General features: G+C 34.7%; 1 pseudogene; it reads left to right on the top strand.

Annotated features, from left to right (window-relative positions):
• Positions 1-8,992: 8,992 nt before the first annotated feature.
• LOC120165227 lies at positions 8,993-12,230 on the top strand (annotated as a pseudogene).
• The last annotated feature ends 170 nt before the right edge of the window (positions 12,231-12,400 follow it).

The following is a 12,400-nucleotide window of genomic DNA, read 5'->3' as shown; positions in this document are numbered from 1 at the left end:
CTGATACGGTAACATTTTTGCATTTTAATTTAATTTAAATTATTAGTAATAATTATTTATTTAATGCATGATTATTAGTTTATAAATTAATTTTGTAATTATTAATATTTTAGGAGAGCGAGCGTTTATTAGATCATTTTATTATGAATCTTAAGTTAGCGATACCTACCTGTGTCTGGTCGTATTTAGTCGAGGCTGAATTCGGTCACATAGCTAGATATGAAGGCCATTGTAAGATAGAACCAAACTTGATTTCTATATTACTGGAGCGGTGGAGGTCGGAGACCCATACATTTCATCTTCCGTGCGGAGAGTGCACGATTACACTTGAGGATGTTTCTATGCACTTGGGGCTTCCTGTGGATGGAGATGTGATTTTAGGGATGGTTCATGGTAACTAGACTAGTTTGTGCCAGGATTATCTAGGAGGTGTCCCGCAAAATTTTAACGGTGGTCGGATACCATTAAATTGGTTATATGCAAATTTTCGGAATTTGAGTGAGGACGCCTCAGAGGATCAAGTTAAAATGTATGCACGGGCATGCATAATGCAGCTAATAGATGCAAATTGGCTGGATTACTGAGTTGGGGCTCGGCAGTTTTGACATTCATGTATAGGGAGATGTGTCGAGCGACTGACTACAGGAAAAATGCTATCGGCGGATGTCTCCTTTTGGTGCAGTCTTGGGCATGGTATCACTTACCCTTTTTCTGTCTTGTTGTGAAGAACCCGTTCGTATTTCCGCTACTATTAAGGTAATTACTAAACTGATTTTGTATATTAATCATTTTATCTAGTGTATAATAATTTTTTCCTTGAATAGGTGCTCTATTGACAAGAAAATTCATCGGGATCTACCTGATGAATTATAAATAATTAGGCTACTAATCAATCAGAAGCTGGCACAGGGGTATGCATTTTAATGTTTAAAAATTGATTTTGTATTATAGTTATATAATTAGATTATTATTTTGATAAGAATTATATATATTTCTTTTAGTTTGAATGGGTTTCATATTCTAATGATGATATGAGGATGTGCATCCTACCTGAGTTGAGGGGCCCATCAGATGTTTGGATGGCGGTGGTTCCTTTGATCTGTTATACGATTGTCGAGTGGCACCCCACTGATCGCATGCTCCTACAATTTGGTTTTGTACAACTAATTCCAGAAGCACCTCGCAATATGGACCAGTTTCATAATTCATATTGACTTGGCAAGACAGATATAAATTGGTTGGTGAAGCATTATGAGTGGGTCATGATGTGGGAGGATCGACATCGGCGCCTTCCCCATAGAGTGCCCATTTATGTTGACCACTTGACGGTTACAGATGATTATTATGAGTGGTTCAATAGTAACGAGAAACCATTTCTGCTTTCTGAGGATGCACGAGGATGGAGCATTCATCGACGTCGACAGAGACGTGCACCTTCAAAACCCCATTGTCCCCCGACTCGTAGAAAGAGAGCAGGTACTTCCGATTCGTCGTCAGCTGCACCACTGAAACTTTCATAGAAACCACCGTCTGTAGCGACCTACACCCCGCAACCATATCTGATGTCGTCAGCGCCTTTTCCTAACCAGATGTCGCCGCCGCCATCGTCATAGAGTTATATGACCCCTCCAGAAGGATATTATGGGTCTATGTTTGTAGATCTAACTTGGGGTTCATATTGTTGGTTATTTGGCAGGTGCAGCCTCATCACCGATGATTGCCGCACATACACCTTCTGTACAGTTTTCACACTCATCGATGTCTGTGTGTTTTGAGTTTTCCCAGTTTTCTATGAGTGGGGGGATAGTTAGTTATACACCTCGAGGGTCCTTATTCTATGGAGGTGCTACATCGTCATCAGTTCCTCATCAACAAAATGTATCTGCTCTTGACGACGATGACGACGACGACGATGATGGTGATGATGATGACATTGAGGAGTCAGAACCAGTTATACGAAGAAATCCTCCTCGAGATAGATAGTCATCGCCCTGCGGAACACATTCACACCGCAGACATCGATAGATTTTGATATTTTATTATATTTGTATTTAGTTGTTTATTGGACTTTTTTATTGTAATTTTTTTATTTATCATTTAACACTTAATTTATTTTGTTAATTTTGTTGAACTGTTTGTTAATTTTGTTTATTACCATTTAATAACAGTTATTGTAATTTTTTTATTTTTTACCATTTAATACTTATTGTAAGTTTGTTATATTTAAAATTATATTCAAATACCAAATTGCTATTAGTTTGATAAAATTTAATAATTGTGTTTGATAATTTTCTTAAGTTTGTCACTTATTATCTCTTTTATTATAATCACATATAACGTCAACGTCGAATCTCGTTTTCTTGTATCGTTTTCTTAATCCTCATCAATGGTTACTTGATGACAATAGAAGTGGACATGTTCTTCTAGTGTGTCCTGAGTTTCTACAATGCCCACATTTTTTGTTATGCCTAGATTTTTCTCGAATATCCATATCACAATAAATTCGAGTGGATTTTGGACGACCACGGTCCCTCAATAAAGTTGGGTCTGGTACAATCAGGACCTAATTCTGAACCTTATTAGGGTATTTTCCATTACCTATGGATGGAACTCAAATTTGAATACCTTAAACACTTCTGAAAGTAGGTATACGGGATCCACAAAACGATTATAGTCTTGACGAGTATGCGAGCAAGTTGCTATCACATGAGAGCATAGATACTTCAGAGCTTGAAAAAACCCGCAGTCGCACCATCTGTCCCGTAGATTTACTCTTAACAACACAACTTCAATCCCTTGAAGAGGTCGCGACAACTCTGTGACACAAAACAATTCATGTGTTCTAGAGAAGCTTGTTACAGATATTCCATTTGATGCAACAATTTTTTTTTGTATATCTGCAACTAATCTAGGGTGATAGAAATGACCGCCTTGCATCCAGGTTTGAGCTTGTCCCTCGAGCTTCGCAAAAAGTGCCCCTAAACGAAAATATATAATTTTTACCAAAGCCGCTACAGATAAGTGACGTGCACCCTTTAAGGTCGAATGGATTGCCTCAGCCAAGTTGGTCGTCATTGTCGATATCGATATCCACCATCATATGCGTTTGTCCACATTTCTTTATCGATGAGGTTGATGTAATCGTATCATTCCTCGTTCTTTGCCCGTAAATCTTAAAGCATGGATTTAAATGTTTGAGGTAGTAGTTTGTAACCTGATCATAAAATGTAGAAATTACTAACTTTGTTTCTTTAAAAAATGAAAATGATCAAAAAAAAGGGTGTTCGCTTACCCATGCGCACAAGTAATTGGAGCTCATCATTCTTCTTAAACCTTCCATGGTAGTTCACAGCAATGTGTCGGATACAATACCTATGTTGGATAAAGGGTGGCTGCCACAATGGACCCAAAGACTCCATTGTTGCTTTGATCCCAGCCCCGCGATTTGAAATGAAACAGATTTTTTTCCCTCGTGATAACATGTGAATGTAAGTTTCGGAGGAAAAAGACCCAAGAATTTGTATCTTCAACAAGAGAAAAAGCAACTGGAAGAATGTTGCGATTACCATCTTGGGCAACTACCAATAGTAAAACTTGCTTGTATTTTCCATACAAAAGTCTCATCAATCTGGACCACAGACTTGCAGTATTTGAAAACATTAATGCATTGTAGGTAAGTCTAAAAACCCGGTAGAATTAGCATCGATCGCGAAGAACTCAATCATTATGGTATCCATGGGAGGTTTTGAAGTCCACAATTGTCTCAGGATTCAACCTCCGCACCAGCCTAAACCAACTTGGAAGTTTGTTGTAAGATGCATCCCATTTGCCGTGAAGTTTTTTAATGGCATTCTGTTTTGCCTTCCATGCTTTTCTGTATGAGACGGAATACCCATAATGCGATTGTATAGCTAAAATCAACACATCAATAGCTATATGTGAGCTTGTTTTTACCATGGGCATGATGGCTTCGCAGATCACTTCAGAGTCCAAGATAGGATGATCTTGGTTGATCCCTCCAGCACAACATGTGTGAGGACCGTTGTATACTGTTATTTCTCATATATTGTTTTCCTCTCCTCTTCAATACGCGAACCATCTAATTGCATCCGTTTTGATGTCGGGTACAGTGTCATACATATTTTTCTATCGTGGAGAGGTCGACTCTAGATTGAACAGAATTACGGATATTGTAATTTTTTATAGCCATCATCGCTTCTTCTTTTCTTGAAAACTCCATGCCTAAAGATAACTCACCATTATTTATTGATGAGTAAAATCCATAGTCACCGAGATTAGGCATATCCGCAAATTCTGGCCCGTGCATTGCACCATAATTAGTTTCATACATGTGTGCTGGAGGGTTAGCTTGTGCCACATTTGAGGGAACTTCATCTACATCATCATCATCATCGGAGTTAAATTGCGGTGATTATGGGAGAATGAATAGTTCAGTCTCAGCACCATCCGCACCTGGCTCACGAAGCGGTTATTCTGGTGGAGATGATGGTTCCTCCATGCTCTCCACATTTAGGTCGAAGAACCTACTACTTGTATGCCTTCCCCTTGAACTAGAAGGCATATCGACATTGAGAACGAAAAAAACTCGCAGTCGAATGCCTCCCCCTGGAGCTTGAAGTCATCGTGTAAAATGGAAACTGCACATATTCTTGTGTCGAGGGCATCTCCATATTAAGGTCAAAGAAATTTGCAGATGAATGCCTTCCCCTTAAACTGGTGCGATGTTGCCATACAGATTGTTTGTGGACACACATCGGTACAGTCGTAAGGAGTTCTGATGAATGTCTCCCCTTGAAGTTGATGGGACGCACATGCAGATTTCCTATTATGGCATTAAAATCATTACACATTATTGTGTTGGGCTGTCACTTCCCATAGTGAGAGCTTAATGACAGACCCCGAACAGCACGCACTTCAACAAACTTTGCATACATCTCCGTATTGGCGTCTGAATAATTACTTTGAGAATCAACATCATTTCAACATCATCATTGTTCGATAGTTCGAACGTTGTATAAGTTAATGGTAACAATGATGTTGGAAATCTGTACTAACAATGATGTTGGAAATCTGTACTGCAGCGACAACATTCTTTAGTATTTCCAACATGAACCTTCCTTGAAATCTTCGTTATCAGCTCCTTAAGAGTTAAGTTTCTTTTGAAGGATATTTTAACATAATGATTGATACGAAAACAACGACGGTTCATCTTTTCGAATTTCTCCATCATAATAAAACAACAGCTGAAATTGCATCATTCTTAGAGTTTGAAAGTGCGGCAATATTATATATGCAAAAAAAAAACCTGAAACAAACCTAATTAAATAATAATATATGAATTAAAAATATAACACAATAAATTTTTTACACATAGACGTAAATAATTTTACACATAAATGTAAATAATTTAAATAATATAATTTTATATTATTACCGTATCGACAAAAATATTTCGACGTATGCTCCCGCTTTCCAATTTTAAAGCCATAAAAATTAATTAAAAACAATTAATACAATATTTTTTTTCAAATAATCATATATAATTATAAAAAAATATTATAAAAAATTACCTTATAACGAAAGATCGAACGAACTTTGAATCAAAGGTAAAAGGATTGTCGGGTTTTTACTGGTTGAGAGATTATTGTAGTAGTTTCTCGGTGAGAGGGAGTTGTGAGAGAGTTTACGGGGAGAGGGGTATTTATAGCGGAGAGGAGATGCTTTAACCCGAGAAGTGCGGATGCAAATTATGCAAGGCACAACCCATGCACCGCGCCATTCTGGTGCATGTCATAATTGTGGAAAGCGCGGCCATGCACTGCGCTATCCCCTACGTGGCATAAGGCGCACTCCATGCACTACGCCTTAGCCAGCATGTCGACATGTCAGGATAAGGCGCGGTTCATAGGCCCCGTCTTACCTCACGTGACGTCAGATCAACGTAAGGCGTGATGCATGGGGCGTGCCTTCCTGCAAAGGTGTTAGATCGGTAAATAAAGATGAAATGATGTCTGACCAGGTAATTAAAATTCTAAAGGGGTGATTTTTCGGTGTTATCGCCTGTAATTTAATCAATTATGTTTATGTCTAAAAATAATACTATAATATGATAATTATTTTTAAGATAAGGCTGACAAGACTGATAAAATTGATAAATATGATGCAACTGTTACATTTTTCAAAATTATTTATGCTTTTGTATTATAATTTGGGAAATATATGTTTGGTAATTAAACTTTACTCTTTTTCCTATTTCACTCATATACTTTCAATTTTTTCAATTGGATTTTTTGGCCACTCTATTATTTTTTTCCTAACTCTACGATGGACATGGCTTTTTTTTTTAACCAATTAATATTATATATATATTATTTAATATTAAGGGGAAAAAACGTCTCAATTTTGCCCATTCTCTCTGTAAAATTCAACATTTTTCTCCTTTAACATTGCTCTCTTCAACCTCACTTAAATCCATCACCAATGCCAAAACTTTCTTCTTTCTCTATTTTAATCCAACACACATCTCTTTTATCCTTATATCTCCCTTTATAACCTCAAAAAATCCATCTCAGCCACACTTATCCCCCCACTCTCCAACCTCAACAGCAACGACTTTATCAACCTTCAGGCCTCGTCCATCTCCACTCTCTGTTAAATTAAGGTTCTGTTAGATGTTGATGGGACGATGGTTTGATTTAGTAATGGGATAAAATTGGGATTTTGTTAGATTTAGTAAGGTTGTGGTTAGATATAGTAATGAGCGTTAAAAGTAGAGAAAATGATAAGCATTGAGGATTCAAGCTGGAAGGTAATTATATACTATTAAATTAATTGTAAATTGTTTTTTAATTAAAAATATTCAATTTTTATTTAAATAGAAAAATTATAAAAAATTCGGTTAATTCGAAAATGAACCGAATTAACAAAATTTATTCGTTGGATATTATTTTCAAAAAAAAAGTTCGGTTTTTGTTAAGTTTTTAAAGAAAAAAAGTTCGGTTAATTCGGTAATTCGGTTTGGTCGGCCACCGTCTTAACCGATGAATACCCCTAAGAAGAGGAGAAAGAAGAGGGGAAAGAGAAAACTTAAAAAATAATTTAATGTAATTTTTTATATGGAATTTAATGGTTAAAAAATAATTTTAATTTATACACGTCATAACTTGGTAGATAGTTAACGCGAGGTGACAAAAAATTCAATGTATAAGTTCAATGAATAATAAGATCAAGAAGATTGATAAGATTGACATGATTAATAAAATATGATAATTGTTATAATTTTTTAAAATTATTTACTTTTATACTATAATTATTTTATTAAATATGAACTTGTAATTTAATTAATTATTTTTTTATGTCTAAAAGTAATATATATTTAATATGATAATTTATTTTTAAGATAAGATTGATAAGATATGATGCAACTGTACATTTTTTTTCAAAATTATTTATACTATGTATTATAATTTTTTTATTAAATAACACTTATAATTTAATTAAATATTTTATGTCAAAAATAATATTTATATGCCAATTTATTTTCATTATACTTGTATAATTTGAATTTTATATAAAAAAATTGTTTTCCATTGATAAAAACATTAAAAGAAACTTTTAATACCTCTCATTTCATTAATATTGTTCAATTTAATTAATTAATTAATTTTAATGTATTCATATATACCACTTTATTTTATATACTGTATTAGCTCGAGGGTTTTTCATCAGCCATAAATCTCTGTTTTTGCTTCCAATTTTATTTCGTCACTAAAAGGATTGAACAACGAATATTTTAAGTCAAATCAAATTAAATTCGAATTATTAATTTAATAATTTGATTAATTTATTACAATATTAATTAGTGAAAGATATTATAAATGACATGAAAAATAATGTTAAGTACATTATATTATTGAAATAAGATCATGAAGGAATTATGCGGTAGGAATGAAGTAAATTCACAACTTAACATGATATAGATTGAACTCATCAAGTGATTTCAGTGATAAAATATAATGTTTTACCTATAAATTTTGGACTCGAGCATGAACGTTGTGTGTGCGTCGTCAATAAATAAAAAACTTGTGTACAAATATTATATTGTAATAATCATAGACTATTAAAAAAACATAATACATGGATTAATATAATAAATGATTTACAAAAATAAGTGTTTAAATTTTATCGTAAAATATAATTTGGTGCTAAAGAAGTTTTACTAAAAGTAGGTGCTCTGCATTTTATCAGTTACATTTTTAATTGCATGTCGCTATTTTTTAATAATACAAATATTATTTAAAAAATTTAAAAAGGTTAATTATTTATTAAAAAACCAAAATTTTAAGAAATTATAAAAAAAAACTCTAAAAACTAAAATATTTCATTTTAACTCTTATTACCAATTATCGTCGGTTATCTTCAGCCACCATCATCGAAGAACACTTGGGTTTTTATCGAAATTGCACGGTGGTTCGAAGGTAGTGGTGGCAGTGTGACTTATGGACGTCAGGATCATCCGAAATCGACGAAAAAACATCAACGATGACTTAAAATCCGACGAACATTTAAACACTTCTTCATGGAAACGATGCCAGTTTATGACAAAAGGCTAATGAATGTTGGTCGGGGGTCGATATCGGTGCTGACGAGGGTGGCGTGACGTCATGGCCGGTCGATTGACGACTATGGAAGAGGGAAGGGGAAAAAGAAGGGGGGCACGAGCTGTTTGATTTTTTTCTAATAATAATTTTTTTTAATTTTTTAAATAGATTTTTAAAATTATCAAACGTGATAATGTCACCCTAACAATAATTATGATCCAAACACTTAAAAATATTTTAATAAAAACTTTAGATAATAAAAAATTCTTTAAACACTCGAATATTTTTTAAAATATAATTTAATCACTTATTTTTATATTAATTCCTAACAAATTCAACTTTTTCACTTCTCCATTACCCGTATTTCTTGCCTGTCGGACAAACCTTTGACCGATGATGGCCAAGCCTTCACCTGCTCAAGGCAGCCAAGTCATCGGAGAAGAAAAGCACAACACGAAACAAAATAAAATTCTGTAACCAACGCGCAATTGCAATTTGTTTGGTTTTTTCCCTTTTGACATTTTAATCAAATTCAAACTATACGCAACAAAGAAATACCATACCTTTTCCTTCTTTCTTTTCTCTTTCTGTCTCATTTTTTTTCATCTCCCACTTTCTCAAACCCCAAACAAGAGACACCAGTTAAGAAAAGGGTTGTTCTTAGATTTTGAAGTAAAGGCAGAATAAATGGAGAACTGGGAGCTACAAAGTTGCTGTAATCATAGCCAAACCACGTTTCTGGTCACAGTTGGTGTCACATGGTTGTCATTCTTCTTGTAAGTTTCTCTTTCTTTTTCTTGTTTACAACGAATATCATCTTCCACTCTTCTCTGCTTTTGATTGTTCAAAGAAAACGATATAAAAACGATTAGAAAATAAGGGCTGGTTTTGGGGGGGGGGAGCTCCATAGTTATGTTTGTTTGAATGATGATAACTCTAGTCAGAAAGAGGATTTGATTTTGTGGTAAAGTTGACTATGCCATGATTGTTAGTTTGCATAGTTTCTTGAAAATATTGATGGTGATTTGAAGTAGATTAAAAGTTTAAATAGTTTCTTGGTTTGCACATTGGAGGAAATATGAGTTCTTTCAGTTATGGAGGATTCATTGCAGTTGAGTTTCATGTAAAAAATGATATTCTTTATATTTGAACTGGTTTGCCTTAAATTTATGATTTGAAGTAGTTTTCCCCTGATTATTGTAGCTATGGAGGACCTCTCTTGAGGCCGTTTAAGCTCATTACGGTATTCTTGCATGAAGCAAGTCATGCTGTTGCCTGCAAACTTACCTGTGGTCATGTAAGAACCTCTTGCCTTTTATCACATGTCATATAAGAGTAAAACTTTATGAAATGAATGAAAGTTTTGTTTTAGTTCTATTGATTAATGAACTCGGATTTATGTATCTTGTAGCTATGAAGTATGCTTTGTATTATGTTAATTGTAATTGGTGCCCTACCAAAATTGATTTGAAAGGACTTGCAAATTGTTCTTGTTTTTAAGATGGTCTGAGTTAATGTTAACTCATCTTTCTGATGTTTAGTCTTTGGATTACGGTCCACTCAATGATCAAGAGTCCTTTTACTTATGATGTAGGTAGAAGGGATTAAGGTTCACGCAGATGAAGGTGAGTAACACACACGAGGCTATATATATTGGATTATTTTACCTGCTGGATGTAAGTGTTTTCATCTCAAAACACGTCCTTGTTTTCATGGTGTGTTTCATGACATAAATTCTAGAAGTATGTTGCGAAACCATTTTCGTTTTATGCGTTTATGGAAAGATCCATTTAGTCTTATTAGGACAAGATATGGTTCTTCCTCGTTTATTATTGTGCGTAATCTGTATACAGGTGCATCAAGACATGTCTAATCGGAGTGTAAGTGTGTGGTCGTTGGCTGCCTGTGTTTGATATATCCTGATGTTTCACTGAGCACAACCCACATCTGGAGTGATAGGCTTGCATATTTTCATGATTTAAAAGCTTTTATGTACAAACATTGAAGAATCAGGCTTTCTTTACCTTTTCCCTATTATAATTAGTTTACCATTGATTTCAAACTATTATTTTATCCTTTTCGATCTACCTGATCTTTCAACTCATCCAAATTGCTTTTACTGGCATTATGATATACAATTGCTTTTGCTTGCAGATCTCGGCTCATCATTTTGGGGGATGGCTTTAATTCTTGCATCCACAGATCTCCTCGCTGCTAGAATAGCTGCCGGTTGTTTTCTCGTCGCTCTAGTTGTTGTGCTCTTTTATGCTCAAAATGTAAGATGTCAAATAGATATTATTTCCTGATAAAAATTGGCATTCATATACAGATGCTGCATTCTTCGTTTCCTTCTATACTTTATACTCTTCAAAGACCACTTTCAAACTTTTTATCTGTGATGTGTATGATTATCGAACAGTGGACACTTCGGGGACTTTGTATCGGTGAGTACCCTCATAACTTTGTGATGACTTGTACTTATATAACCATGAGTTGAGTTTGAAGTGCTAACAATTTTGTTATTAATGAACTGGATTCCTCGGGGTTTATTATTTTCATTGCTGTAATTTGGCTTTTGCAAGAAAGGACAACAGTTCGGATTCTCCGCTATGTCATTCTCTTCATCAGTATAGCCTCTCTCGTCGTTCCCAAAGAATAATTTCATTCTCTTGTCTCTTCCTTTGAAAGAAATGTTGCTTATTCCTTGTTTTGGAAATTGCAGGTGTTATGAACAGTCTGTTTTCAGTCTATTGGTATGTCTCAGTGGTTATGCTACCTCTGACCTCTTTCTTTCGCTCATTTGTTTAGCTATGCCAATTGGTTGTTATCAGAGTTAGGAATCTAAGTTGAAGCGACTTGATATTAATGTCACAGATATCTGTGATGATCTAATATCTCGAAGAGTCAACTCCAGCGATGCGGAGAAGTTCGCAGAAATCTGTCCTTGCCCCTGTAATGGAGTTGGATGGGGATTTATATGGTGAGAAAGTGACACTTTGGAGCATCAACTGTTTTCATGATTACTTCCATCTTGCAGCTCACATTCTTTTTTGAATGCTGCTTGCAGGGGAATGATATCATTCATATTTCTCGGTGCAGCAGTGTATGTAGGACTTGTCATCTTATCTTGACTCGAGGTACAGCCTGCGTCCATCTCATCTCACCACTCATCATTTAGATTGTTGTTCTCCCTAGGCGACTAGAGTTCTTACAGTTTTGTCTGTAAGTGTACATGAGTTACATGAGTTTACGCATATTTTAAATCGGACATGGATATTACCTTGTAATCATATTAAAATCTCAAACATGTGCTTTTTCTGCATTCCTAGTCCTACTAGGATGCATTACTTCTTAAATACCATTGTACTCTAATCTAGTCTTACATGAGTCTCTCCGATTGGTGTTGATTTACATTGATTTGACAGTAACCTACAAATCATGGTTCAGAGGGTTGGTTCTAAATTCATCTTTTGGTTCAGCAATCGCAATGTATTATAAAAAAGTAGGCCATTTGTCCTTTATCAGAACAGCGTATTTGTTTGTGATTTGATTCGTCATTCATCAAGCAGGAGTATACTAGATTGGTGGGTAGTGTGATTGTAATTTTTTTCTTTCTCAACTTCATTCTTTATAACCCTTTTCATTTGGGGTTCAGATTTCATTTGTATTTTTTTTTATAAAATTATGACAATAATAGACCATCAGATGTAAAGTTGCCAAATATTTCTATTTGAATCGAAGTTCGCAAACGGATCTAATAATATTCATCAAGAAGTTAC

The sequence above is a fragment of the Hibiscus syriacus genome, unplaced genomic scaffold (assembly GCF_006381635.1).
Source record: "Hibiscus syriacus cultivar Baekdansim isolate YM2019G1 unplaced genomic scaffold, ASM638163v2 tig00111582_pilon, whole genome shotgun sequence".
Lineage (NCBI taxonomy): Eukaryota > Viridiplantae > Streptophyta > Magnoliopsida > Malvales > Malvaceae > Hibiscus > Hibiscus syriacus.
This window is presented reverse-complemented; position numbering and strand designations above follow the sequence as displayed.